This window comes from Giraffa tippelskirchi, chromosome 4, assembly GCF_054371585.1.
Source record: "Giraffa tippelskirchi isolate mGirTip1 chromosome 4, T2T-mGirTip1v1.2.pri, whole genome shotgun sequence".
In the NCBI taxonomy this organism is placed as follows: domain Eukaryota; kingdom Metazoa; phylum Chordata; class Mammalia; order Artiodactyla; family Giraffidae; genus Giraffa; species Giraffa tippelskirchi.
Genome location: NC_137278.1, coordinates 135,001,909 through 135,027,676, shown reverse-complemented (window position 1 = coordinate 135,027,676; position 25,768 = coordinate 135,001,909). Strand labels below are relative to the sequence as shown.

General features: G+C 43.2%; 1 protein-coding gene across 19 annotated transcripts in view; it reads right to left on the bottom strand.

Annotated features, from left to right (window-relative positions):
• The window catches only part of SLC38A1 (solute carrier family 38 member 1), a 70,867-nt gene extending 54,941 nt beyond the window's left edge, over positions 1-15,926 (bottom strand). For 7 of the 19 annotated variants that reach the window (XM_081483132.1, XM_081483131.1, XM_081483118.1 and 4 more), the window contains exons 1-2: positions 15,035-15,155; positions 3,404-3,520 (exon numbers count right to left, since the gene is read on the bottom strand). The gene's annotated coding sequence lies outside the window, so the exon portion shown is untranslated. Of the gene's footprint in view, positions 1-3,403; positions 3,521-4,202; positions 5,266-12,776; positions 12,870-14,772; positions 14,949-15,034; positions 15,156-15,351 lie in introns of those variants that run through there. The other 12 variants (XM_081483133.1, XM_081483136.1, XM_081483126.1 and 9 more) reach the window with 8 other exon arrangements.
• Between the last annotated feature and the right edge of the window lie 9,842 nt (positions 15,927-25,768).

Below are 25,768 nucleotides of genomic sequence, written 5' to 3'. Positions count from 1 at the left end.
ATATTTCCTCACAGAAATGAAAGACTTGCCGAGTTCACATTTTCCCCTACATGGATGACTGTGATTTAAATTTCAAAGCGGTCACCATTGACATATAAGAGTTTCAGGTTCCCAGGTGGCTCAGTGGTAAAGAATCCACTTGCTAATGCAGAGGATACAGAGGATGAGAGTTCCATCCCTCAGTCGGGAAGATCCCCTGGAGGAGGAAATGGCAGCTCACTCCAGTACTCTTGCCTGGGCAATTCCATGGACAGAGGAGCCTGGCAGGCTATAGGCCATGGGGTCACAAAGAGTCAGACACAATTTAGCAACTGAGCACTATCACTACAGAGTTTCAGACACACAGCATCACAAATCAAAAAGCAGGTGGCCACAGAGGTGTGGTACTGTGATTTATCATAAAGTGAAAGTCACTCGGTCATGTCTGACTCAGTCCATGGGGTCTCAAAGAGTCACACATGACTGAGTGACTTTCACTTTATGACTTTCACTTTCCCTTCTCCAGGGGATCTTCCCAACCCAGGAATTGAACCCAGGTCTCCCACATTGCAGGCGGATTCTTTACCAGCTGAGCCACAAGGGAAGCCCAAGAATGCTGGAGTGGGTAGCCTATCCCTTCTCCAGCAGATCTTCCCAACTCAGTAATCAAACCAGGGTCTCCTGCATTGCAGATGGATTCTTTACCAACTGAGCTATCAGGGAAGCCCCGATTTATTATAAAGAATACATATTTGGTCTTCGTTCCTACTTCTGGCTCACAGCTCACCAAACCCTTAGAGCTCAGATGGTTAAGAATCTGCCTGTAATGAGGGAGACCCAGGTTCAATCCCTGGGTCGGGAAGATCTCCTGGAGAAGTGAATGGCAACCCACTCCAGTATTCTTGCCTGGAGAATTCCATGGACAGAGGAGCCTGGCGGGCTACAGCCCATGCGGTTGCAAAGAGTAGGCCATGACTGAGTGACTTACACACACTGTAAGAGTGATACATGTCTTTTGTTATGTTAATGGGACAACTCTGGGAAAGCACCTAAGGATGGGGGCTGGTTGCCAGTGGAGTCAAACATTTGATTAGAGGACTGGAATTTTCAGTCCCATCCATGATTTCTGGGGAGAGGAGAGAACTTGCATCAATCACTCATGGCCAATGAGTTCATCAACAATGCCTACGTAATGAAGCCGTGAAAAAAAATTAATAAAGGAGGTTCAAGATTATCCATACTAGGGACCCAGAACTCCCCCAAGTCCTGGACCCCACACTCCACAAGGACAGAAGCTCCTTTGTTGAGGAACTTGCCACTGTACCTCTACATTAGGCTGTTGGTCTGCATCCTTTTGGGCTTCCCTGGTGGCTCAGCTGGTAAAGAATCTGCCTGCAATGTGGGAGACCTGGGTTCAATCCCTGGGTTGGGAAGATCCCCTGGAGAAGGGAAAGGCTACTCACTCCAGTATTCTGGCCTGGAGCCTCACTTGGATAATCTCAGTGAGGTGATGGGAACCAAGGGATAAAGCAGAATGTCATGTGATTTTTTTTTTCACCTCCAATGGTAAACCCCCTTGGATGATGTTTTGATATTTTGTCTGACCCTGAATTCCACAACTGTAACCTAGTTAAGAGTGAAAACTCCAATGTGCCCATGTAAGCATCCTACAATACCCAGGAAGTATTCTGCTAACTGATAATATTTTCTGGACCCCCAGAAAGTACCCTGGGATGATAATTCTTCAAGAATTTCTTTCTTCTCTTCCCAACAGCTAGGCCACACGTTACTCCTTTTCATTCACACATTTAGAAAGAGACTTCCCTGGTTCCAGGATCCTTTAAAGCTTCCACAAGATAAATACTGGCTAATACCTCAGGTTCCAGAAGGCTCACCCTTTCTGCAGAGCAGGACCTCTTCTGGAAACCAGGAACCAGGGACAAGAGACTGAAGCTCCTTGAACTCCTGATCTAAAGCCAATCTGGCAGCTCGGAGCTAATTCTTCCAGCCATGGTGGTAGTGCTGGAGCTTGGGCCATGACTAGTTGCTTTTAGTGCCTTCACACAGCAGCAATGTCCACAGCCTGTCTTTTCTTTGCAAAAGTTGGAGTGCATTAAAAAGGCTAAAGCCCCCATCACCCTTTGGCCCCCTCTAAAGAAAGCCACACAAGTGGACTGGACTGGGTCATTCCTAGGAGTCTTGCTACCCTGGCTCTCACCTAAATGACTCTTTCAGAGGCTATTGAAGCGATCCGGCAGGGCTTCTAGAAAGTTCACTCAGTGCATGGCGTTTCCAATCTGGGCTAAGGAGTCCTTTTCTCTCCATAAACTTGTAGGAAATAGGGTACTAGACAAAAAATTTCTAAGGAGAGGAAAAGGTGACTAGCAACAGATTTGGGTCTACTGTTTGTAGTCAAACTTTTATATTAATATACATGTGTGTATACAAATATATAATATGTATACACACACACACGTGTGTGCGCACAACGGACAAAAGAGGAAAAGAATAGAAAGAACAGATGAAGTTCTGGCCACTAAAGTTATGTCAGTATTAGGCAAATGCCAGTACTAAGTTAATCACGTAGGATACATTTATTTTTGCCTTTGGCTTAAAGAGAAATTTATTTTTTCACAGTTCCAGAAGTCCAAAATCAGGTGCTGCCAAGTTTTGTTTCTTCTGAGGCCTTTCTCCTTGCCTTACAGATAGCTGTCTTCTTGCTCTGTCCTCACATGGTTTTTTGTCAGTCTCTGTTTTGTCTATGTTGTAATCTCCTATTTGTTTTTTTAGAATAAATTTTTATTGTTGTGAAAGAGCCTATCTGAAATCTAACTTATTCTTGAAAACAAACACTGGAAAAATGCAGAAAAGTAACAAAATTAGTGACACTTGTCACTAAAAAAGTTAAGGCCGTACTTAGAAAATGCTACCCATTCAATTTATCGTATATTTATTGAGTGCTAGGTGATGAAAGGATTTTAAAAGCTTGAAAAGGTCAAATTCAGGGATCTGAGGCAGTTTCACAGAAAAATCACATTTGAACTGGCTCTTGAAAAAGGAAAAAAAAAAAGTTCTGGTTCTAAAGCTGATATACACCCATTGCAGAATCTCTAGAACAAACATTGTACAAGAAACCCAATATCCAAAATGGGCCACTGTTAAAGTTTAACGTGCTTCTTCCTCCCTTCTTTTCTCCTTTTCTTTTCCTTTCTTTCTTCCTTTTTAGCTCTCTTTTATTAACTTTGGAATTTTAGTGTTTTTAGTCTATTGTTTTTCATGTAATACTACATAGTACACATTTGAAGAATAGACATGTTTTAAAAAAAATATGTTAGTTCCATGTTAATAATTAACATTAGTGTAGAAAATTAGAAAATACAAGCTTGCAAATGAAGGAAAAAACAAATAAAAAGAAAAAAATCACCTGTTATCTCAGCAAGCAGAGATGATCACTGTATGTATATATTGGAGTATGAGCTTCAGGGGTTTTTCTATGCACATAGATATAGTGCCTGGCACACAGTAGATACTTGATAAGTATCTGTTAAATGAAAAGAATGAGTACAGATTTTTTAAAAATATGTATACATTTACAAAAATGGAAATCGTACCATAGAGTTTTTAAGACGTATTTTTTCACTTAACAAGATATAGTCTCCTATCCTGAGTAATGTCCATAACACAGTTCTACCTCATTGCTGAAAATGCTCCTTAACTGCTTGACTTGCCACAAATTGACATCCAGCTTGCTACTGCTGGCCAGTCACAGTGCCTGTTGGACAGGAGACGACAGGTGGAGACGGGCCCTAAGCTGAGGCTTCTCAATGAAGGAGAACATGAACAACGACAAAGAGACAGGAAGTGCAGGTCAAGTTTAAGAAACAAAAGAAGTATAGTTTCACTGAAGGACAGAAGCAATTATAGGACTGTACAATTAATTATAAGATTGAATGAGATCATCACGTGAAGATCTTGATGTTAGCCCAACTACAATGACTATCCCCCAGAGTCTGTAACAGGTTACAAATGACAGTTTACTAAGCACAGAACATTTCTGATCCTTCACTACAATCTTCAGAGATACTCTGAAGAAGCAGTATTATCTTGGTATGCTTATTGGTACATTTTACTAATAGTACTCATGTAAAAAACATAAACTTCTCTACTCTTCATGGTGATACATATCAAAGAAGAGGATATACAGAGAATTTAACATTGCTTACAGGCTTCCTTGGTAGCTCAGCTGGTAAAGAATCTGCCTGCAATGCAGGAAATCCCGGTTCGATTCCTGGGTCAGGAAGATCCCCTAGAGAAGAGATAGGCTACCCACTCCAGTATTCTTGGGCTTCCCTGGTGGCTCAGATGGTAAAGAATTCACCTGCATTGTGGGAGACCTGGGTTCGATCCCTGGATTAGGAAGATTCCCTGGAGAAGGGCATGGCAACCCACTCCAGTATTCTTGCCTGGAGAATCCCCATGGACAGAGGAGCCTGGCGGACTACAGCCTATAGGGTCACAAAAAATTGGACACAACTGAAGTGACTTAGCACGCACACAATAGAGAGGAAAGTGGTGGGGACCAGGCACCCACTGTGCTGGTACAATTTTAGCAGGTGCTGCAGTCTGCAGCCAACGACTGTGGTGGTGAATTCCTGACCATCAGATTTGGCCTCAGTGATGTGTTCCCGGAGGATGCAGTTCAAACAATGAGAAACTGGTTTCCTTATGGAGGCATAAGAGAAGACCTTTAGGCGAGCTGAGTGGTGGTACTCTGTGATTATTCCTAGAGACTGAGCCCAAAGCCTGGTCTGCCATCTTTTCTAGCAATTTTACAGGCTTTAATTCCCTGTATTCAATCCCTTTTGCTTAACATGCAAGAGATCTCTGTTTATATGCAGTTAAACCCTGACTGATATTCTTAATTTTATTCTTTTCAACCTCTGAAATTTTTTATTATGAGAACTTTTAAACATATATAAAAGTGGACAAAACATAATAATGAACACCCATGTACCAACTTCAATAATTATCATTTCAGGCCAGTCTTGTTGAAGTTTTACACCCAGCATCACCTAGAATTATTTTACAAAACATCCCAGATATCATGTGTAAATATTTCAATACATACTTCTAAAAGGTCAGATCCATTTTTTTAAAAAAACCACCATATCACAATCACATCTAAAATATAACAAGAATTCCTAAATGACACTAAACAGCCAGTCATGCATGTGTGCTAAGTCACTTCAGTCATGTCTGATTCTGGAACCCTAGGTACTGTAGCCCGCCAGGCTCCTTTGTTCATGGGATTCTCCAGGCAAGAATTCTGAAGTGGGTTGCCATGCCTTCCTCCAGGGGATCTTCCCTGACTCAGGGATTAAACCTGAGTCTTACATCTCCTGCACTGGCAGGCAGGTTCTTTACAACTAGCACCACCTGGGAAGCCAAATATCCAGTCAGGTACACTTAACTTCAAAACTGCTATGAATTACTATTGGTGATTAGGAAGAATAAGATCACACCTCTCCTAGTTCAACTCCTGAGAATGAATTATGACAGCTAGGTCAGTGGTTTTGAGAATGTGTTAGGTATGAGGCCAGTTATGGTTATGTCTTCCTGACAACTCTTCCCACGACATCTTTTCCCACAACAAACTGAGTCTATTTACATACTGGGGGTCCCTGGCTCACCGGACTCTCAGATGGTAATAATATGATCTATGAGTTGCTTCACTATATTTCAAAAGGCCTCAAACAGGCTAAACAGGTTAATTAGAATGTCAAAAGTCCTACTTTTGGCAAGATTGCCTTAACTTGGTGTGATAATCCTAGATTCTGACTGGCAATGTTATATACCTTGGAGTAGCAAAAGTGGGAAGTGAATTAATATAATTCAAGTTATAGTCAAAACTCGCTAAACAATATGCTTAAGATTCAGCTGTTGCACTGCATATAAATTATACTTCAACTAAAATAAAAATTTAAAGTGGATACAATCTTTGAAAATCCAGGGTCCTTGGGAGGTGAGGAATGACCTTCAGTAGTGAAAGACTGAGATCCAGTAAGCAGTCTCAGAAGAGAAGGTGTTTTCTCTCTTACTCAAAACTCATGATTTAGCTAGTGCTCCTGGTCTCAGCTCCGCTAGGACCTGACCTCCCACTCTCCCTCTGCTGGCTCCCCCAACTTCTGTCAATCACGCTCAGCTCCATATTTGGAAAGTGACTTTGAACAACCAGCCTGCTCCTGTCTCTACTGCCAACAGTCTGAACAACTTGCCCCTGTTCTCATCACTCCCTAGAACCCTGGTTCCACTGGCAAATCCTGGCTCCACCCCTCAGGAGCTGTGCTGATTCTGGGCAAGTAGGTTAACATCTTTTTGCCTCAGTTTTCTCATCTGTAAAATAGAGATAAAGCAGTATCTACCTCGCAGAGTCACTGTAAAGCTTCCACAACTGGGTCGGTGCCTGCCCTGGTTCTGGCAAACGAGGGCAACTGTCATTGCTGCTATTGCTACCTCTTCCTAATCAAGGCAACTGGCCTTTTCTCAGTTCTCAACCTTTCACCTCCCACGGGAGGGGCACTGTTTCCTGACTCCCACCACCTTGCTTCTCACTGCATCTGCAAGCCTCCTTATTCTCAGAGGAACTGTTTCCAGCCTCCACTGCCAGCTCCAGTCCTGCTCCCATCCTCTGTGCTCTGTGTGGGGGCAGCCCTACCCGCTGCCCTCCCCTCCACACACTCCAAACTCTTCCCTTTGTAAGTTTCAAGCCTGAAGTGTCAGTCTTCATCCCACAAGGGTGTCTTTCAGATCTCTTTTCCCCAGGCCTTTTCGTTTTACAAAGCTAGAATTCCTCTAGAAATTAGGAGATAGGATCTCTGTCATACATACTACTTGCTGATGATCACATCACTTAACATGCCACGTATTTCTTCATCTGTAAACTGAGAAAGCTGGAGGGGAGAGACAATCTCTCAGGTTCCCTCCTCCTGCTCAGAAAAATTTTCACAAATTATTTTCAGACCCCAGCCGCCTGGGAGACCTCTCCACATGAATGTTTGCCGTGACCTCCAACTCCACGTGCCCCACTGAACATACCATCTGACCTCACACATCAGCTTTTCTATTTCTGTTCACGATAATGTTGGTTCCCCTCATCACTCAGACTTGGAGCCCGGGTATCTAATCAGTCTCTGAGTCCCATCAACATTTCATACCATCCCTTCCTTCCTCTTGTTCCTTCTGGCACCACAATCTTAGCCTGGCTGGTTGCTTCCCCCTCCCCGCCCCGCCCCCGCCCCCCCCCCCCCTCCGCCGTGCTGCCTACTGAGCCCAGACTAGATTTTTCCTGAAAGTCCATGTCTTGCATATTCCTGTTTTCCCCTGGTCAATCCTAAGTGTTTCTACTAATCGAATCCCTGAAACAGCAAATTCAAAGCCAAGATTGCCCTTAACTCTTCTTTTTCCCCTCAATATTTATTTATTTATTTGGCTGTGCTGGGTCTTAGTTGCAGCATGTGGGATCTAATTCCCTAACCAGGTATGGAATTCAGGCCTCCTTGGGAACATGGAGTCTTAGCCACTGGATCACCAGGGAAGTCCCCTCTTAACTCTTTAATTTCTCTCCCAGGATGCTCCTTCTGAACCTTTCACTCCTGTAATGTATCTGCTTTGCAGTTTTCGGCTTTCCTCCCACTGCCCCCCAACTTGGCCCTTAACATACTTCTCAGCCACTTCCTTTCCCATTGAGCCTGTGCCCACTGAAGTACATTTCTGTTAAAAAGCCCAGCTTGCTGGCTTGTGTGGTTTTTTAAAAAAGATTATTTCAAGCCAACCTTCTCTGTAAGGTCTTTCTCCAATGACCAACTTGTGATTATTTACCTGTGATGACTTCTCATAGCACTTTTGTATATTCATTGGCTTATAGGAAGGGGTCTTATATGTTTTCATAATCTCTTTATGGAGTTATCCTCTTTCCTAATTACATTCTCAACTTCTCGAAGACAGGGAGCACAGACCTCTTAGCTCCCTAACACAGTGATAGTAAAAACGTTAATAATGATGACTAAACTGATCATCTGCCTGCAGACAAGACAGCACAATCCTCACAAACACAATTTCTCAGGAAAACAAAAGTGAGAAGTTAAAAGAAGCAACATGTACAGCTGCTCCACATAATTTTCATCAACTCTGCCAATTTATTTTACATTTGATCTGTGCATGTACAAAGTATGTGATAATATATTTAAAATTGTAAAGTACTATATTAATGAAAGGTATCTATCATTAACAACCCAGTCACTATGGCTGGAATGTTTAAGAATTCTTGGAATGATTTCTACAAGCCCACAGAAAGGGTTAATATTAAAGTAGTGGTTCTCAACTAGGGACCATTTTGGCCCCCGCCCTCAGTGGACATTGGCCATGCCTAGAGACATTTTTGGCAGTCACAAGTGAAAGGATGTTGTAGGCTTCTAGCGGAGAGAGATCAGAGGTGCTGCTAAACATCATCCAATGCACAGGACAGCTATTCACATCAAAGCCTTATCTGGCCCCAAAGGCCAGGAGCATTGGGGCTGAGAAGCCCTGTGTTACAGGAAGCTCACAGGGGAATAAGGACTGACCACTTCTGCGTGGGGCAGAGAGGAGCACCTCACTTCCTTGTAATGATGGACCCCTGGTCCTGTCTTGTTTACAGTATCCCAACACCTGCTCCACAAGAACTCTGTTCAGGTTCCTAGATGATGTTTTATTTTTATTTTTGTATTTAACTATGTCATTTTATTAGAAAATATTTGACTAGGTAATACATGTACACAGTACACCATTCATAAAGTACAAAAGCGTCTACAGTGAAAAAATCCTCCTTCACTGCTGAGCTGCGTGCTCAGTTGTGTCAAACTCTGCGACTCCATGGACTGTAGCCTGCCAGGCTCCTCTGTCCATGGAATTTTCCAGGCAAGAATACTGGAGTGGGTTGTCATTTTCTACTCCAGAGCATTCACTGCCTATTCCCCCAAAAGTTCCCTCCCATGTTTTTTTCTATAACTTTCACAATTTTATTTTTTACATTAAAATCTTTGACTCATCCAGATGGATTTTTCAAATGTCTCTTATCAACATGTCCAGCCTAAGATGTCTAGGAGTTAACCTTCTCATTCAAATGTTTTAGAATTATTCTCATTTCTTAAAGAGAGAAAATACTAATAAACTTTAAAAGTTAATGAAGTTAACCTGCAATTCTGGATACAGGGGGACAGACTGTATTGTATATTACATTTAAAAATTTAACTTTAATTAAAACGGTGAGTGTCTTTAAGCAGTGTGAACACACAAAAGTAAAAATCCCTCTCATCAACTGAAAATTAATAGATTTAAATAATTATATACAGAGTTAAAAAACAGCCCAAAATATATTCCCATAACCTTTGAGAAAGTCTCTTTCTCTGCACATGTACTTTTTGCTCTAGCAATACCTCTGATCAAGAATTACTACTGGACTAAAAACAATGAATGGCAATTTTTTTTTTTAAGTTCTAGCTAACTCCAAACAAAATACTCTAGGAAAAATGGAAATCACGACCAATTGAAAGCACCACAGAGTGGTGCATGTAAAGAGGATCACTTATCAACATTTAAAAATATGCCTTTATTTGAAAAGAGAAAATATAATGAAACACTATAATTCATACTAAATGATGTTACAATCTTTGAACAAGCTTTTTTTCTCTTTGGACTTTTTCTCAGACACAATCTGAAGTTCGGATTAATGGATACACTCTCAAAGATCTCTCCTGGTTCTAAAATCCTCTCAATTTATGATTCTACACACTGTTTCTTAATGGATCACTTTCAGAGATAAGATGGGCTTGTAGACAAGTCTTCTGAATAGGTGACTCAGACTAGTAGTCCTCAATTCTAACCACACATAGAAATCACCTTGGGAGCTTTGGAAAAATAACAGTAATAACATGCCCCCTAACACACACAAGTTTCTGATTCAGTTCATCTAGAATGGAATCTAAGAATGGATATTTTAAATGCTTTGAGAAGATTCTAATGTGTTGCCAATATTAAGATCTGCAGATTATATTAAAAGCTAAAAACAAATGTAGCTGGAGCTTAAGTAGGTAAGACAAATGAGCAAAACAGATTGCATACAAGAAACTGGAGAACATGTGTCTCATCTATTTCAGTAAAAATAAGACAGATCTTTTTATTTCTTTTCAAGAAATGCCAGAAATCAAGTTTTAAGTGAAATTCAGATACTTAAATGTTGACAGCTAATTCCAAACAATTTTAAGAAAACAAGACCTACAAAATACACCCACAGGTTTCATTTGGTTCTCTAGTCACCAACATAACAAAACCAGTTCAGTAAATCAAGCCCAACTTTTCCTCTGTGCTCTGTCCTGCCATTCTCCCAACTCAAAGCCCCCTCCTCCCAGACCTCAGGCCATAAACTCTCCCTTTCCTTTTCCTTTCCATTGTTCCCTTCTTTTCCAATCTTCTTTGTCTTCCGTCACTCCTAACAGATGGAAACTGAGATCCACACATTAAATCTTTATGTGGCCCTGGCTGCATCACTCTGACAGGCTTCTCTACCTGGGAAAATTCAAGTTATAAATTGTTACCTGAGGCTGTGACTCCATGATGTCAACAGCCAGTTGATTTGGTGAAGTTGGGGAAAAAGCCAATCAAGCTCATAACTTCATATTACCAAGAGGTTTATCAAATGGGATATGGAAGTCATTATTTAATTTCTGCTTTTGTTTTGCTTGTTTTTAAATCCAAATCACTTATAAAAATTACCCCGATGTTGTTTTTAAAAAATTCCTGTCTGAGCTCTACACCAGGCCAACTATATCTGAATCTCTGGAAATGGAGTCTGGGCATTGGTAGCTTTAAAAGACTTTAGGTGAATCTGGTGTGAAGCCTGCTTTGAGAATCATTAATCTTTACCTATCTCCTAAACCTGCAGATTAGCAGAGTTTGAACTTGTTCAAGGATGTTCTCAGCTCTGTTCTCATTGTACCTTCACAACTCAGACACTGTCATTAGCATTGTACAGATGAGAAAAGGGGGCATTAAAAATGTTAACTGAGTTACCCAAGGGGACCCAGTTAGTTACAGGCAAAGATACACTATACCATTACCTGAGGCAGAGTTCCTTGACAGCAACCTGGGTGCTTGCAAAGTTTACCCAAACCATGGTGCTTTCCTATCACTGGATTCCTTTATGCTTAGTAAGTAACCCTAACACACAGGTGGTGAGCTGAAAACCAATGAATAAAATGTGATCAACTTCCAGATATAAGTTTTTTAAAAAGATCAATTTAGGGCCAGTGTTCTAAGGTGTCCTTCTCTGAAGTCTATGATGCTGTTTGGATTTCACTTCCTTCTATGCACTTGCTTCCCCCACCTCCATACTACCTTTCATAGATGTACATTTGCCCAGGGACTGAAAAGTTTCAGGTAGTTTCCATTAAGACATTTTCAGAAAAATATTTTTAAATGATTAAATATTCATTGAACATTAGAGGTAAGGGGAACTTTCCTGATCAACTTCCCCCACCTCCTCTGATAGATGAGAAACCTGAAGTCTCTTTTAATTCAATACCTATGGAGCACTAACAGTGTGCCAAGCTCTTCACATCTATTATCCTCATTAACCCTTCAGGATAACTCAAGAAGATAAGTACCACTATCATCACCACCATCACTACCATTTAACAAATGGGGGGGGAGGGAAACTGAGGCTCAGAGATGCTAAACAACTTGCCCAAGGTGTCTAGGCTGGTAAGTTGAGACTGGGCATTTACATTTGACTCAAAGTATCTGTCCTTACTTCACCTTCCATCACCTGGACTGATGGTGAAAATGTGAAAGATAAGCATGAAAAGGCTAGGAGGTGATCAGTGAACACTTATTTGAAGAGGCAGAAAGTGGCATTTGGGCTAAGCCTTTTACAAATATATAGCATTTCGGCAGGCATTCCAGTTTGGAATCAGCATCGATATTGAGGCAGAAAGTGACAGGACATACAGTGAACTGGGAGAAAGTAATGGAAAGAGGTAAGGAACAGATTGTGGAGGGTCCCAGGTGCCTGACTAAGGAATTTAGACTTTAATTGTAGGCAACTGATTTTGAAAACCAGTGGTTTTTGAAAACCACTGAAGGTTTTCAAAAGAAAGATTAGTTAAAAATTAGTTTTAAAAATACAGATCCCATGGAATTGTTGAGACTGAATTAGGGGAGCAGAGCTTGATACCAAGGAGGCCAACTAGAAGCCCATTACGCCTCCTTTGCTGGCTACTTCACTCTTTACCCTTCACCGTGCTTGTGTCTGCTCCCCTGAGTACTGGTTTCTTCAGGGCACCTCCATGTCTGTTTCACCATTTTTGAATCCCAATAAACTCCTTAAATTACCCTGTCTAAATCAAGTGATAGAGACCTGAACCTGGGCAGTGGGAATGGAGATGAAAAGACAGGTTTATCCATCATTTGCAGGTTCCTGGTAACTGCTCAGGAATGGAGAGAAGGCAAGAGAGAAGAAGCAGAGTAAAAAGAGACTCTGATGCTTCAACTTAGCTGCTGCTGCTGCTAAGTCACTTCAGTCGTGTCCGACTCTGTGCGACCCCACAGACGGCAGCCCACCAGGCCCCCCCGTCCCTGGGATTCTCCAGGCAAGAACACTGGAGTGGGTTGCCATTTCCTTCTCCAATGCATGAAAGTGAAAAGTGAAAGTGAAGTCGCTCAGTTGTGTCCGACCCTTAGCGAACCCATAGACTGCAGCCTACCAGGCTCCTCTGTCCATAGGATTTTCCAGGCAAGAGTACTGGAGTGGGTTGCCATTTCCTTCTCCGACTTAGCAGAGGAACAAATAATGAGATCTAGAAAGAAAAGGATGGTCAACAGTAGCATTAAGTGGTGAACAAGATGTTTTGACTAAGATCTCAATCCAACAGACATTTATTAAGCAGTTATTCTGTGTTGGGCATTAGGGAAACAATGGTAAGTGACTAATTTTGCCCTCATGCATCACCCAGAGAGAGAAAAAGACAGTCTAGCAATAATCAGGTGCCTGGGCTCTTAGTCTCAGGACAAATGTACCCTCTTACAAAGATCCACCTAGAGGGTCATCTATCTCAGGCATCAGCCTTCCTCACAAGATTGATCTGGTTTTATTTGTTCACTGCAGGAACAAATCTCCAACATTCATTTATAGGTGTATTTATTGTCTATTTCCCCCCAGAGAAGGGACATCTCACAGAAACAGGAACTTTATCTTGTAGTTGCTAACTGCCACATAAACTCTCAGTAGGAAACACTCATTGAATATGTTTGGGGGAAAAAAGTGAATTCACCTCATCAAGGTTAAGACCTCAAGCCAAACCAGGTGAGTTTCCTGATGTCTAAGGAACTACTGAGAACTGAATAACTCTGAGGAGTAAAGCCAATTTGAGGTTGGGGCACAAACTGAAATCCAGGGGGCCTACCATGGATCAGAGCCCTGACTTGGCTGATAGATTTCAGGAATACCCAGCCGGCGAGAGATTAATTTAACAATGAGGCCAGCCAGCCACCTAGCTCAGGTTTTATTTCCGTCGTCGTTCTGACGTCAGAAAAAGCACGAGTTGCCGCAGTTTCTTCTATCAAGGTGACAAATTACAGTCTTGTTGGGTCCTGAAGTCTGCAAACGATGGATTTATTCTCTCCTTCCCCTTATATTAAAAAGTCTTAAGCCCATAGCAGAGATGTCAGATCCTTTTCCAAACGTAAATACGGTTTCCTAGCGCTCGGGTCTTTTTCAACTCATGAAATACATCACCAGGAATTCGTCCGCGAAAGTATGTGATCCTGGTGGCAAATAGGTTTTCACCGGAGAACCAGAGCAATAAAAACAGGGTCAGACACAAAGGACTCTCAATTATAGCACCAACTTCCCAAGCTGAAGGCAGCCTGTGAAAGGCAACGGCGAAACGCCCTGACGCGGTTACCGCTAAATTCCTTTTGCCGCCATATGTACTTGTACCTTCTAACTACAGTTCAGTCCAAACCCAGGGCTGGGCACTTCCACAGGGAAGCGGCGCCCAAGCAGCCCTGTAGCCTGGGGGCACCAGTTGGTGATGAGGACCCCGAAGTTCCGGGAGGGGAATGACGGTGGTGGGGGCGTGCACCGGGGCGAAGGAGCACTTTCCTCCGGGTACCCGCCCGGCCAGGTTAAAGGCCTATTGTGGTAACATTTAGGGACGCCAGGGGGTCGGGGGAAGAGGTGGGCGTGCTGGGAGGACCCTCGGCGCCCGGGCCCCGCGCAATCGGTGCCCTTTTGTTCGCCAGCTCCAGCGGCTCCCAGCTTTCAGAACGGCACTTCTCTCTTTCTCTCCTTCCTTTGGGAAAGAAGCTCTTTGGGGCGGGAAAGGGCAGTGAGTCACTGCCAGCATCCGTTAATAATCCCCCTCACCCCCCGTCCCCCAACCTCACAGCCCGCATCCTCTCCGTTCCTGAGAGCCGGGCAGAGCTCGGGAAGGGCCGGCGAGCGTGTTCCTGATTACTCGGGCTCCGCGGCCAGTCCCCGAGACCCAGCCGGCCGCACACTCAACCCCGGGGACATCACATGCCTTCCTTGAGGCTCCTAAGACACAGGAAATTCCCCGCAAATGCCCAGCACTCAACCACTCCTCGGGAATGCAGTAGAGCCCTCACCTCGGAGCGGCTCTCTAGACCCGCGTGGTTCCTAACCCTCGAATGATTTAACCAGATCTGGCACCACAATATGCCACTAAGAAAACAGACCCCAAAAGTAAGCCGCAGCCCACGCAACGCTGAAACCAGGGGCTCCACGCCTCTTTACACTGCCGCAGGCGGTCAGCAGAACCAAGGATCTGACTTTTCTCTTGGTAAAAGCAAAATCCGGACGCATCCGGCTCAGCCGCGCACTTCTTCCTTTCACGCTCGCATGGATGACTTCTGCGTTACCGCCTCCTCTCACATCTAAAACGTCCCTTTCCTCCCCACCGCTGCTCCCTCAGCTCTCCCTGGGAACGGGAAATCTTACCTCGGGCCAAAAAAAAAAGGGAAAAGTGGTATCCGCCCTTCCCGGATTTTCCCCCAGCCGTGCGATGTCCTTTGTGTCAAGGTCTGGCTGCCTTGGCGGATGAAAGGTGCCCTCCGTCAGCGAGGGCTGGGCGGGGAGGCTCGGCGTGGCGTGGCGGATTTCTGAGGAAGGTGAAGGGCGGCGACCTTCAGGCGGAGCGGCGGGCCGCCCCAGCCCGCGCACTCCTGACTCTCCTCCTCCTTTCGGGGCCGATTGCATCAGAAGCTCCCCCCACCAGCAACCCTTACCCACGCGGTGCTCGCCAGCCTCGCACTTACATCCGCTCGCTCGGCCACAGAGGGTTTCGAATCAAAGCCCAGTCATTCTCCTACTGGAGGACGCGTCGCCCTTGCTCATCCATGGCTTGCGATGGATTAGCTGTTCAGGCTATTCATCCGCGTCTCGCGTGCCGTCGCCTCCCCTCCTGCGCGTCCGCTCTTTAACCGAAGCTGCGTGTCACTGAGCGGTGCCCATCACATGGTGTCTCTTGCCTAGGCGGCCGTCCCTGGCTGCCTCCTTGTCGCCGTCCGCCGAGGATGCGGCGACCGCGGCCAGCGGAGGTTGAGCATCGGAAAGAGAGAGGGAGAGAGGGAGCGAGGGAGGGGTTGCGGGGCGCTTGTGTGTCGGGAGCGCCGGCGGTGGCACCGGGAGCGGAGTGTGCGCGCAGCCTGGACACCTGCCCCACGCCCTCCTGGTGCCCTGCGGCGAGCCCAGAGCCCAGCTGCAGCGGTGGCCGGAAACTGGGAGCCCTCGGAGATGGAGGGGGGCGGTGGCTTGGAGGGCACGGAAGGAGGCGAGGAGGGCTGTGCGATGTGGGGCTGGGGGAGCGTTGGGGGTACGCCGGAGCCAGGCCGGGGCGCCTGAGCGAGGGGAGTTGCATTGTGGGAAGAGCGCCGCGTGAGGATGGCCGCGGGAGTGACTGGTCCGTTCACAGCCCTGCAAGCGGCGTGGGAGCCGCTGGCAGCGAGGCAGCGGCGTTGTAGGCTCCCTAAGGACCGCGCGGAGGAGGCCGGGGTCGGCGGGGAGGGCGGGCACCTCTGGAAAGCCTTTGTCCATCACCCGCAGTGGGAGGCGCCTCCCCTCTTCCGGATCCAGCACCCGCAGTCCCGGCCAGCCCCCATCCCGAGATCTATGCTGAGGGGCTCTGTTGAGGGGACTGGGTGGTTTTGCTGAGCTGGGGCGCGCTCTGGGCTACGGGGGAGACCCCACGTGATCGAGCCCCGGGCGTGGCGCGTCGGGGATCAAGAAGCCCGGCACTCGAAATCGGGGGTCAGCGGGGAGCGAGGGCGCAGGATGGAGGGGTCTGGGGCCGCTGGGCCCGTTTCCCCTTTTTTTTCGCTCTCTCCTTGTTCCGGGCACAGCCCCTCTGAACTGACTGGGCACTTCCTTGCAGGGCAGTGTGTTTCCTTAAAATGGCGACAGGAAATCCCACCTGCGCGTCAGCCAATGAGATAGTCAGCGCCGCGCGAATTTGCGGAGTGGAAACTCGAGCCTTCTATTGACGGGAATGGTTGCGTCTCCGTGTTCCATCAAAACAGGAAAAGGAAGGTGAATCATCTTTCAAAAATTAATCTACCTGGCGCATTTCAAAAGGGCAGACGGAGTAGCCTTTGATGGAGTGGCTATGGCTTTTTAGTCACCGCTGGAAAAGGGAGAGGAAAACCAAACGCTTCATAACTAGAATACTCGTTCCGTCGAGTGGCAGAAACTGGTCTTGGTTAGTTCAACAATGGCTGTCTGAGAACCTAATTCAGAAGGCCAGCTCTTGAATAAACCGGAGAAGCTGAACGGCAGTGCAAACAGAAAGGGGAAGATGATGGATAGGGAGCCTTGCTCAAACAGACCTGCGATCAAATTCTGCCTCTGACACTGCTTCCCTCGCCTGCCTAACGTTTGTCCTTAGTTTTGTTCCCAAGTTTGTAAAAGAAAAAAAAACAACCCACAGTTAGTAGTACCCATATCATAATAATATTATACACGTCGCCAAAAAGTTGGTTTTTCTCCCCCCTCCCTTTCTAGAGGAAGCTAATTTAGAATGAAATTGCTAATTAGAAGTAGTGTGTACTTTGCCTGGCAGGGATAATGCTTATGAATAAGATAGGAAATCTGAACATGCAAGATGATAGACGGAGCATGGCTCCATCAGCTAGTTGAAATATTTACCTTATCATCACTGGTATATTCCCCAGTGTTTAGAGAGCATGTCTGATCGTCTGATGGAAGCTTATCTTTTGATTAAGATTTTAACTTATTTCTGTGCACCTAAGGCTGCAGTTAGGTAGCCTTTAAAAATTTTTTTAATTGTGGTAAAAGTCATATATATAAACATACTATTTTAACTGTATTTAACTGTATAGTTCAGTGACACTAAGTACGTTCACATTGTTTTGCAACTCTCACCATCATCCATCTTCTGAATGTTTCAGCTTCCTATACTGAAACTCTGTTCCCCTTAAACACTTAACTCCCCATTCCCCCTCCACCCCCCACCAATGTACTTTCTGACAGCTGTTGTAACTACCCTGTGTAAGTGGAATCAAGCAGTATTTGTCTGCTCTTAATATATATTGTAATGCATTTTTAAGGTTAACTTAATTTATGTCCTATAAACATTGTACCTTTTTTTTTCTCTCTGTTCTCCCAGTAGACTCTCATTAGTTATCTATTTTATACATAGTAGTGTATATATGTCTATCTCAATCTCCCAATTGATCCCACCTCCCTTTTACCTCTTGATGTCCATTGTCCATACTTCTGTCCTCTGCATCTGTGTCTGTATTTCTGCTTTGCAAACAGGTTCATCTGTACCATTTTTCTAGATATGTGTGTTAATATACAATATTTGTTTTTCTCTTTTTGACTTCATTCTGTATGATAGTCTCTGCGTCCATCCACATCTCTGCAAATGGCACAGTTTCATTACTTTTTTATGGCTGAGTAATAACTACTGGTGCCAATCAATTAATTTGGTAAAGTTGCAGGATGCTAAATTAATGCACAGAAATCTCTTGCATTCCTATACACTAGCAACAAAAGACTGGAAAGAGAAATTAAGGAAACAATCCCATTCACCATTTTAACAAAAAGAATCAAATACTTAGGAACAAACCTACCTAAGGAGGCAAAAGACCTCTACTCAGAAAACTGTAAGATACTGATGAAATAAAGAGGACACAAACAGATGGAGAGATACACCATGTTCTTGGATTGGAAGAATCAATATTGTGAAAATGACTATCCTATCCAAAGCAATGTACAGATTCAGTGCAATCCTGTCAAATTACCAATGGCATTTTTCACAGAATTAAAGCAAAAAATTTTGCAATTTGTATGGAAACACAAAAGACCCTGAAGAGCCAAAGCAATCTTGAGAAAGAAAAGCAGAGCTGGAAGAATCAGGTTCCCTGACTTCAGACTATACTACAAGGCCACAATAATCAAGGTACTACTACTACTACTACTAAGTCGCTTCAGTCGTGTCCGACTCTGTGCGACCCCATAGACAGCAGCCCACCAGGCTCCGCCGTCCCTGGGATTCTCCAGGCAAGAACACTGGAGTGGGTTGCCATTTCCTTCTCCAGTGCATGAAAGGGAAAAGTGAAAGTGAAGTCGCTCAGTCGTGTCCGACTCTTAGCGACCCCATGGACTGTAGCCTACCAGGCTCCTCCATCCATGGGATTTTCCAGACAAGAGTACTGGAGTGGGGTGCCATTGCCTTCTCCGATAATCAAGGTAGCATTTTACAAACTGGATTCAGTAGTCAAATTGGGCTTCACTCCTTGCCACCTACTGTGCTAAGCACTTTATGTGTAAATATTATTACATGTTATCCTTTCAACTACTCAATACCATATTAGCCTGTGTGTAAACAAGAAAACAGATTTGAAGAGGCTAAGTTCACATTAAGACAATTAAGTGGTGAAAGGGGGCGTGAGGGAAGTGATTCTTGTTCAGACCCAAATTCAAAGTCCACGCTCAGGCTTAACCATGATCCTACAACCGTTTGCAACTAGACACTCCTGGGCTTCCAGTGTGCAAAGATCTTCACCTCTCATCTGGATTTTAGTTGACAATCTGGAAATGGAGTGTAGATGTCCCCTTGGAGGCTGAAGTGAAGAAGCTGCTGTGGAGAGGATTGCAGGGAAGGAGGATGGGGATGGTATTCAGGAAGAGTGCCCAGTAGCTTCAGTGTGGCTTTTCCTCCAAAACCACTTGTAGGTGAAACTTCCCGTTAGAGGTCCTTTCAGTAGCTCAGCATTTAAACCCAATTGCTGTGGTCTCAAATGGAGGCAGGGGGTATTGTGATGATGACTCTGCTGTTCGCTCTGTGCCTCTCGAGAGACAAGCAACAACATAAGCACCTAATAGGTGGTCTCGCGTTTAATCTTCACATCATTCCTAGGAGGTGCAGTCCATTATAACCCTTGATTCGGAGTCTAATGAATTTATTCCAAGTCCACTCAGCTCTAACTGGCATATCTAGGTCTTACATCCAGCACTGATTCCAAAGCCAGTTTTCTATGCCTGGCTCTAAAATGTTCCCTGATGCTGGAACAACTCCCTTTGGAGGACCAAGAGGATGAAGGACCCCCTGCCTTCACATGGGGACTGCTACCCTATTTCCATGCAGGCCAGGAATCAGTTTGCTTTGTAACAGAGTTGTGAGCCCCAAGGGCATTGTTGATTGTATCTAATATTACTGTGGACCTTTGCAACTGAGTAGATGTCCCCAAATGATACTCACGTAGTCAGGACACATTAATGGGTTATACAGTGGGCTGCCCTATGGTACTGAGAAAAGAAACATTTCTGTATCTGAAAATGAGGTTGGAGCAGGAATCTGTAGTGTGAAAGGAGAACTGAATCACCTCAGGTCACCTGGGAGTTTTCTAGTAGCTCCCATGGGCCCTTTCTGGAGGGTTCCAGAAAGGAGGGGCAGCTTTGTGAAGAAAGATCAGTCACATCCGCAACAAAATTCAGCCTGAACTTGAGCCACACGTGCTCTCACCGCAGCTTCACCCTGTACTCACCTGGGTTGCACATACTTCCTGTCTCCTGTGCCCAGTAGGAGAGCTGTGCACTCACAAAGAAAAGGTGCTTTCCCCCATGGGTTTTCAAAGCTGTCCAAATATATCAGTAGGTAGATCTATATATATATTTCTTGTGGATAAATTTTGAAATGAGATCAAAACTATCTTCTGAATGTGTATAGTTTTTCTTTTACATCAATTATAGGACAGTCTGAATTTTGACAATGATGAGAAATAGAAAGATCAGTAGGTACAGTTTTTGCAGAATAAGTGTCCTGAATATCTTCTATTTATAACAGAAGTAATATGGCCATCTACGAAAAAAAATCTTACCTCATTAGAAAATAAGTTATTTATTCTGAAATCAGTCTTTTACTCCAACTAATATGGTCTAAAACATCAGATGGTCTCTAAAATTACCTAGTTTTTCTTTCGATGGATGTAATCACATTTCTTTGCCTAATTAACCCATTTTACCAACTTCGATGTTCTTTGGATCTCAGTCATAGATGACAATATTTTGACAATAGGAGTTAGTTACAGCAGCCACAGCAAAGAATAACTTTGCAACTTAAAAGCGTCCCCAGTCATCTGGGCCATCCTTGGAGCAGATACCCCCTCCCCCCAATAGCACTGTGACAGGGTCTGCTGTCATCTCTTCCAGCATCTCAATAGACAATCTACCTCCCCAGATTTGTAACTGGCTCTGGCAGGAGGTCAACAAATTGTACTGAATCTAAACCGAATTTAAAATAAAATCGCAGCGCAGTCCTCTTTAAAAATGTCTATTCTTCCTGATTTTGGCCCAGGTTAGCTTTGTAGGGTCACTTAATTTTCATCTGTCAGGGGAACAGCGAGTAGGGTTTGTTCTGTATTGTGACTGTGTGGCAGTATGGTCTCATTCACTGAAGCTAAACTGAAGAACCAGAGCCAGTGATCAGTCCCAGAGGTTTATTTACCTGACCTTTATGCATTGTTATGCAGATCAACATGCCTGGATCTCCCTAGCTTCTTACTGAATGAGGTAATGATACCCGTCTGATGTTTGAATGACTCTGTGTCTCCAGAATCTTCACCACAATGCTTGGCACATAGTAAGTGCACAATAAGTGGTATCTGTTACTTTCTTGCATGCTTTGCAGAAATAAGCACAGGGCAATGAATTTTCAAAGCCCCAGTTTACAGGCATGAGTATTGCATTATGTTCATTCCATACTGAAACAGCTGTCAGACCAACACCTCTAATCCTGTTCTCCCACTACTGGAGTAAAGAGACAAAGTATTTATTAGAAACTAGTTAGTCCTCCATGTCCATTCCAAACCTTAATTTTAAAGTGACAAAGGGAAGTTAAGCTCTACATACGAATGTGCTAATCAAAAAATAGAAGTGTTCCAAAACTGAGTATATTATGTACACTTGTTAATGGTGCCAGTATAAGTTACTACAACTTTTTTGTGATAAAATTAAATTTGATCACATTTTTAAGTTAGTGATTAAAATGTGGGCCCTGAAGCAAAATTTTCTGAATTCTAATTCTGATCCCACAGCCTAATAACTTTCCGACTGTGGGTGAGTTGCTTAACTTCTCTGTTCTTCAATTTCCTCATCTTTAAAGTGGAAATAAACAATAACACCTACCTTATATGGTAATATGAAATACATTTGTTAATATGTGTAAACATTTCAAGTAAGTCATAATGTATCTTAGGTATTTAATACATAACAATATTAGTTACTGGAAAATAATTTGGAAATAAATAGGAAGAACTTAGATCCCATTGGTGTCACTTCTGGGAATCTGCATCCTAAAAATAATACACAGAGATGTTCACTAAGAGCACAGGGTTTGGAATCAGGCAAGTAAAGGCAAAAAGCATGCTGGAAAGCATTCATTCAAAGTAAGGATAGCAAATTTAAATGACAGGTCCAAATTAAATACTCAGGTGGCTACACTCAGGGAGATCTTTAAACCCTCAAACCCTTAGAGATAGTTTGAGAAATGGAATACAGGGCTGACTGTTCCTTAGATCTGAACCAGTATGATCATTTTTACTTTCTTATCAGTTTGGGTGTCCAAAAGCAATACAACAGAGAAAGAATCTTCATCTAAGAGCCAGAGAAATGAAAGCAATAGTAGGGAAGTGATGAGAGGTATCAAGGGAAGTGAGGATAGAGATTAAAAAAAATGGGAAAATGAATGACAAACTCAGAAGGCATGAAAATTTGAAACAAGCCCCAGATGGATAGTGTGAGCTAGTTCAGGTGAAGACAAGGGCAAGGTCATCTCAGGAAGTTAGAGGGAGGATATATGATGCTAAAATCTTGCTGGGCAGAAATATAGTTTTTGCGTTTTCTGCTGAGAAGGTAGCTTTGGGGAGGAAGGGGTTTTTTGGGGTTTTTTTTGGGGGGGTCTTTTTTTTCTATTCCTTCTGGCAAGCAATAAAAGGGGAAGAACCCTATTCATTACTTGAGTAGAGTAACACACTTTACTAAAATAAATTTCTATTTTAAGTAATTGTTCTTAAAATAGGAAATACCCAGTAATTTTCAGTGTTTTTGATTTTGAAGGACTAGGTATTCAGTTTTATTTTAGACATACAATACTATTTCATAATCACAAATGGGATAATTTTACTAAGAGGTTTATTGATATGTTTCTAGTTAACTATACACACACACATGTATGTGCCTATAAAATAAAATACTCCACAAGTTTTTGATTCAGATGTAACATGTCCAAAATTGAGCTCATCCATTTTTCCCCCAGCCCAAACCCTCCTCTTCCCCCATAGACCCCATCTTGTGAAACTGTACCATCATGGTCACAACTGTTCAGGCTAGAGGTAGGGGGGGTATCTTAGTGTCTCCTTCATCTTTCAGATCCAATTGATGCGTTCTTTGCACTAACATTTACTAAATGCCAGGCATTCTGCTAGTCCTTCATGGAGCTTGGAAGGACCAACATTCTGCAAATGATCTCACCAGTGAATGAAGTGTGTGGATGGAGAGAAGTGCTGTGAGGGAGAGGCCTCAGCATGACTCTTGGGGTAACAGAGGCACATGCCCTGGTCTGGGAATCTGGGGAGGCTCCCCTGAAGACGTGAGACCTGCTTGGACGCTATCCTCTTTATGTGGAGGATTTTGGTAAGGAGCGGTGATGGACATGATCCAGTGAGCATTTTCAGAGGAATAATAACCAGTCCTGTCACTCCGCCTCCTAAATACTTCTGGCATTTGTTCCTTTTCCTTCCTCCTTATGACCATAGCTGGCATGAGCCTCCAATAACACACTTCTGGAAAAGTTCTCATCAATGGGCATTGATAACATATGTCATCCTAAAAACATATATTTTTTAAATTTTTAAAATTAATTTAACCTAAATACACCTTGATTTTACTTCTGCAACATAATATGTACCCGTATATATTTCTCACTAATACATCTGTATTATTGTCTTATTTATCATATACATAAAAACATTCACAAAACTTAAATAGCAGGATTTTATACTTATTTGTTATTTTTTGTATTACTAAAATATATTTCTAATTATTATTACAATATTAACATTTTAGTAAGATAAATTCTATCAAGTATACTTTACTTTTAAAATCTTAGTTTAATACTCTGTGATACAGCAATTCACAAGTCTGTTTCCAAATTTGATCAATTTTGATTCTTTTATTTAATGGCTGTCATAGCTGGAAAAGAAACCTCACAGAGACATAGGGACCCAACAGAAGCAAACTACTATTGGCTGTACTTATCAAACCAAGTCATTCAGTTCTTAATCCTGTCCATTAATTTGCAAAGATCTGTTATTTCGTTGTTACTCTATAAATGTACACTTAGATAAAGGTCATCATCAATGGTTATAGCATGGACCTTACTTGACAATTCTGAATTTGTTTTGATGGACTTCTTATCACATTTGATTGATAGTTATTGCTTTACCTTGCAGTATGAAAAAGAACCCTCTCTAGGAGTAAAGTATGAGTTCTACTTTTTCGTATTTCAAATCTTAAGCTTGTATTACTATTATTTTTCATCTGAAGTTTCTTTAGAGGAATCTTTCAAATTTACTTTGTCCATTTTTGGAGGATAAGTTAAACTAGATAAAACAGAAAATATATTTTATAAACTCACTAAACCGAGCATACACAAATGCAATGCATTGCAATATACTGAGCAGGGACAAGTTAACCAGGGCACCGGTGTCACCCTCTGTGCTCCTTCCTCAAGATACCTTGGATCCTGCAATTGATGCTGCGTCTAACGTGTGAGCTGAGAGAGGGCCATCATCAATCTGTTCATCTAAATAGGAGGAGCGATATTGTCTCCCTGCAGCCCACTTTGTCACCCCACTTTGGCTTTCCACAAGAGCCTCCAGCTGGAGGACCCCTCCAGTCACTCTTGGCTACTTGATTTTGTCATGGCAGTTTAGAAGTCACTTGCCTGAGATGACAGTTTCTGAAACCCACTGAAATGATCTATTCAGAGATTATCTCCCCCACCAGACTGCAAGCTTCATAAGGGGAGATGGCATGTTTTTTAACTGTTTCCAAGCACCTTGGACATAATAGAAGCACAATAAATATTTGTCCAATTAATGAATGTATGAATGGATAAATAGAAATAGTTCAGTAGCTCTAATTCTTTTCTATTGAATTTAAATTTCAAGTCCTTAAAATGACAAGGAATATAAAAATATTTATAACATATTTATCAAATTTACATTTAGCTAAGTTTTTAAAGTCTGAGAGCCTATATACACAAAGCAAATGAATAGCCATTTTTGGAAACTTGTGGCTAATGAATTGCCATTTTAAAACATCAAGAGCTTATCGGGTGACACTTTTAAAAGGAAAAAAAGGAACTTCAACCTGTGTTTAAAAAGTAATGTGTTGGGCTTCCCTGGTGGCTCAGTGGTAAGGAATCAGCCTTCCAATTCAGGAGACACAGGTTCGATCCCTGACTGGGAAGATCCCACATGCCGCAGGGAAACAGGCCCATGCACCACAACTTTTTAGCCTGTGCTCTAGAGCCTGGGAGCCTCAACTACTGAGTCCATGTGCCAGCAAATACTGGAGCCCGCGCACCCTAGAAACTGTGCTCTGCAGCAAGGAAATCTACAGCAATGAGAAGCTTGTGCACTGCAACTAGAAAGTAGCCCCCGCTCACCACAACTAGAGAAAAGCCCATGCAGCAACAAAGACCCAGCACAGTCAAAAATAAATAAACATTTTTAAAAAGTAATGGAAAACAATACATATATATGGGTTTCCCAGGTGGCGCAATAGTAAAGAATTCACCTGCCAATGCAGGAGACACAAGGGATGTGGGTTTGATCCCTGGGTCGGGAAGATCCCCTGGAGGAGGAAATGGCAACCTTCTCCAGTATTCTTGCTTAGAGAATCCCGTGGACAGAGGAGCCTGGCAGGCTACAGTCCATCAGATCGCAAAGAGTCAGCCATGACTGAGTGCGCACACACACACACACGCGCACACACACACCTACACACACGTATATGTAAATGAAACTGAATAACTTGGCTGTACACCTGAAACATTGCAAATCAACTATACTTCAATAAGAAATAAAAAATTTTAAGTAATGTATTTAGTTTAACAAGGTTCTAGCTCATGGGAATTATCTAGAAAAT